Below are 4,644 nucleotides of genomic sequence, written 5' to 3' on the forward strand. Positions count from 1 at the left end.
AAAAACTTGCATAACACTCTCCCTGCTTTAACTTTGGCTTGTAGCCTTTTGAAGTTGAAGAATTTTCCATCAGTGTGGTAGCTGACTTTGATTCCATGTTTGTCCTCATTGAAGATGTTTGACAACATGTTTGAAAACATTGAGCTAAAAAGCATGAGAGCAAGCACACAGTCATGTTTCACTCCATTGGTGACTGGGAAAGTACAAGAGCATTATTTGAATTAGCAGCTCATATGCTAAAATTGAACAATATAAAGAATAGTAGCATGTGTCCTATGCAAGGATGGCACACAAATTTGTGAATCATTCCATATTATATTTTACATTATTATTGTGATGTACCTTCTCCCTCTCCCTACAAACAGGGACTCTCCCCAATAGATGCCTCCTATTATAACAAACAAGCTTTGTTGTAGAAAACAAATTCATATATTGGAGGATTCTGGAAATGTGTTGAAGACTTTTTTAAAACTTGTTCCTGCATATCTAAGATCAGATCTTGTTAATATGGGTGAGCTTCTTTGGGTTGCCTAATTCCTAAGGCAATCTTATGTTAAAGTGACCACTCAGACTACTGGCTTTTTTTCATCTGACAGTATTGTGAAAGGATAATTAGACTCAGAGTCATAAGAACATAATAGATTTTGGATAGAAAATGACAGAAAAAGAATTATGGAAATTGATTGTAAATTAACACATGCTATATTCACTTCTCTTTTCTGTTGTTGTTGGCTTTTTTTCTCTCCCAGGGTTTTTCCCTTTTGTTCTGATTTTTCCCTCCCACTATGATTCATAAAGCAATGTATGCCTCAAAAAAATAATTAATTGATTGATTTGAAATAAATCCTCAAATAAAACCCTTTAATTTTATAGATGAGGAAATAGCAACCCAGAGATGTTTTTTTTTTTTTTTCCCACTGACAAGGATATTCAATAATAAATGCCAACACTAGAATTTAAACTCAAAAGCTTGATTCTTGCAGCTCATTCCTTCTCTGCATTAAACTGCTTCTCCAGAAGTGGTAACTTATGGTCTCCCAAGATGTAGAAATATATATGTTATTAGGATATTTACCTTGATATCCTCATCACTGGACTTGAAAATATAAAAAGTACCTTTCCTCTTGGGAATATCTAATAAGGTTTCAGGAACTGACAAGGAATGAGGGTAACATTATTAGCTTGGAAGGAGAAATGGAAAACTTATACATTGGGACCATATATATTGTAAAAGGAAAGAATCCAAGTAATGATTGATTTAGGAGCATTTAGGTATGTCAAGATATCAGGAAACACTCTGTTTTCCAAAGCTCAGGCCCAGAAAGCAAGCTGTGCCCTGAGCTTTGTGTAACAACAATCCTTTGGGCTCCCCTTCTGGGTACTAGCCAGAGTAAAATATCAAAACTGTTTCACATCAGCATCAGAGCAAAATCTTACAACTGTTTCACTTCAGCATCACGGTGGTCTCTCAACTTGGACATTGACCTGTAATATGCAAATTCTAGTCATTAAGCTCTATTATAAATAAAACTTGTCTTTATTGTTTCTATCACCCCAATAGTTGGGGCCACAGCTCACTGCATCACCATAAGCATTACTATGGATCTTTCCCCACACTGCCTCAAGTGTCCCCTCTAGAGGCAGGAATCCAGCATATGTGTCTTTGCTTGCAAGGTATTTTCCTCACTTTGATATTATTTAAATGACTTTTTGATCACTGACTCTATTTTCTCTAAATCTGCTCTATTTGTATTTGGTCATTTAATGATTAGAGTTCAGTTCTACTCCAGTTGATAAATACCTATTTTTCTTTGCACTATGTTAGGAGCTGTGAACTCCTAATATAATAATTATGATGGAAGAAACTGGTAAGTATAAAGATCTTCCTGACATTCTAAGCACCATTTTCTAAAAAGCAGGTGAATTGTGTGTGTGTGTGTGTGTGTGTGTGTGTGTGTGTGTATGTTGGGGTGGGGGAATGTTATTGCATTAAGTTTTGGACTGTTATGTTCCAAGCAAAGTCACTTTATCACTGAATAATGTTCCAGTTATTGTAGTGTCTCCTGGAAGAAATTTTCTATGTGGACCAAGAAGTAAACAATAATTCTCCTTTATAAGAAACTGATGGAATCAGTTCCCATTGATTATGAGGAACATGTGGACCAGCTGTCTCTCCATGATATTTTTATTGCACCTTTAACATTTCCTCCATATGGACAAATTTACTCATTAATTTAATATGAGATGCAACCTTATGGGGATATATTAAAATAAAAGACAAAGGAAGGTTTATTCAACCTTGTTTTAAAAAAATCCTATTACCCTTTTCCTCTTTATCCCTGTTTTCCTGTTTTCTCCCTTCTATCTTTTATACTCAAGAGAAAAAAAAAGTCTATATATTGAATACTGTTGTCTATTACATCACAATTTACAATTTCTATAATCTTAACTGGAGGAAATCAAGGAGCCATGCAGAAAGGAATCTACAAAGAAATTATACCAATCCTGTCTAGTTCCTTGGAACACATGGAAATCCATCTATTTACCTTTTACTAAATACTTAACAATGTCTGTTTCTTTCTTTTCTTTTTTTTTCACATTCTCCAAAGTGTAAATATCACTGAGTTCACTTTGCCTCTAATTCTATATTGGCTTGTAGAAGGATGCCCACAGGTTTGTGGGGGGATGGGGAGGTGTGGGTGTGTAGAGGAAGAGGAGGGTGAGAAGGACATGTTCTACTTGTTCTTGTTAATGTACTAGCAGAGTAAATACATCTTTCTAAAAAACCTTTAGAAGCTTCTAGTTTCATCCATTGCCCTCTCAATAGATGTCTTCAATTCCTACTTTATTGAAAAGACAGGTGTCATCTATCATGTGTTCCTTCATCTCTTCTATCCTTTTTACCTCAAAACCAACCATCTCCTCTTCTTTGCTTCAATCTTAATAGATGAGAGTATTCTTCCCTTGCACTATTGATCCTCTACCCTCTGGTCCCCTGAAAAAGGTTGGTCCATCAATCATTGACATTTTGTTATCATCTTAAATCTTATCCTCTCTACTAGCTCTTCTATTGTTGTCTTTGATGAGGCTTCACTGCATGCTTCTTGAATCTCAGAATGTCTTTGTCACAGAAGAAATTCTGATGGATTATGTGAAATACAAAAACACCTACCTGATAGTCATATTTGTTTGAAGTTCAAAGCTCCTACAAAATCAATATATCTTTTAATCTTGTGTCCAATGTACCATTTTTACTTTTTTGATATTTAATTTTTAAATTAATAAGAGATTATTTTTCTCTCCTTCCTACATTATCCCTTTCATTGGGAAAAGAAGAAAGAAGAAAAAAAAACTTGTGACAGATAATCAAACTTTAAGCAAATGAAATTTTTATATTGACTATATCCAAAAAAAAGCATTATTCTCCTTCCTGAATCTGTCACTTTTCTGTCAGTAATGAGTAGTTTGTTTAATTTTTTACAATTGTGAATGGTCATTATAATGATAAAGCCTTAAGCCTTTCAAAGTTGTTTGTCTTTATAATAATGATGTTATTTTACTTATTGTTCTTTTTCTTCTCAAATCATTTGATATCATTTCTTATTTGTCTTCCCAGCCTTCTCTGAAAACAAACCTTTCATTCCTTATAGAATCATTCTTACTATAATAGCACTCATTATATTCATATATCATAATATATCATAATTATTAATGAATGAATACCTAATTTGATTCCAGTTTTTTGAAATGATGAGTAGAACTGCAATAGATATTTTTTTATATATAGATCCATTTGTCCTCTTTAGTGTAAAGGTCTAGTAGGGTCAATGGGAAGGTACATTTTAATAATAATTTTTAGCACAGATCCAAATCAATATCTAGAACTGTGAGACAAATTCTCAGGTCCAAGAAAGTAACCTTGTTTTGAAGAGAAGTTTTCTTTATTTGTTGGATAAAATCTGTCAAGATGCATTATTGATGGGGTCAAAATACTATGAATTTATAAGGCTTACATGAACTGCTGGAGGCTTTTTGCAGGGAGTATCATTAACAGCTTAGTTCTTTGAGATACAAAACCTTCAACCCCAAAGTAAGCTTCCATTTTTGAGTAATTGGCAGAGCTGCTGGGAGTCAGGTTGATAATCAACAGACCTAACAATTGTCAGATGTCATGATTTTATTTACCACTGATAATACAATTCTTATTTTGTTATAAATATAGGATAATGTTAATATATGCATGTATATAAATATTAACTGAGGGGAAATCTATATAATTATCATTTATTCATATAGCATATATTCAAAGATCATTATGCCATCTTTTACTCTAAGATATGAATGCTATGTTCTGATCCAAACCTACATCTTTTCTAGGATTATTGCTATGGGGTCAGGAATTATTTCTAACATTATCTTGAACTCCTACCATTGTGTCTCTACAAAAATTATAAGTTAATAATTTTTAGTCATCCATCTAAACTAATCCAATAAACCTCATGGCTATTATGTACTGGAATCTGTTCTAAATGCGGGCAATACAACTGACAAAAGAAAGAGACATATTTTCTATAGTCAGTATGAAGGTAAAAAAGTGTGATGCCCCTGAACATATATTTTACTTTCACTTTTGATCTTTGCCAA

General features: G+C 33.3%; 1 pseudogene; it reads left to right on the plus strand.

Annotated features, from left to right (window-relative positions):
• Positions 1-218: 218 nt before the first annotated feature.
• Positions 219-318, plus strand: LOC111719467 (annotated as a pseudogene).
• Positions 319-4,644: the final 4,326 nt, after the last annotated feature.

Source organism: Sarcophilus harrisii, chromosome 1 (assembly GCF_902635505.1).
Source record: "Sarcophilus harrisii chromosome 1, mSarHar1.11, whole genome shotgun sequence".
Lineage (NCBI taxonomy): Eukaryota > Metazoa > Chordata > Mammalia > Dasyuromorphia > Dasyuridae > Sarcophilus > Sarcophilus harrisii.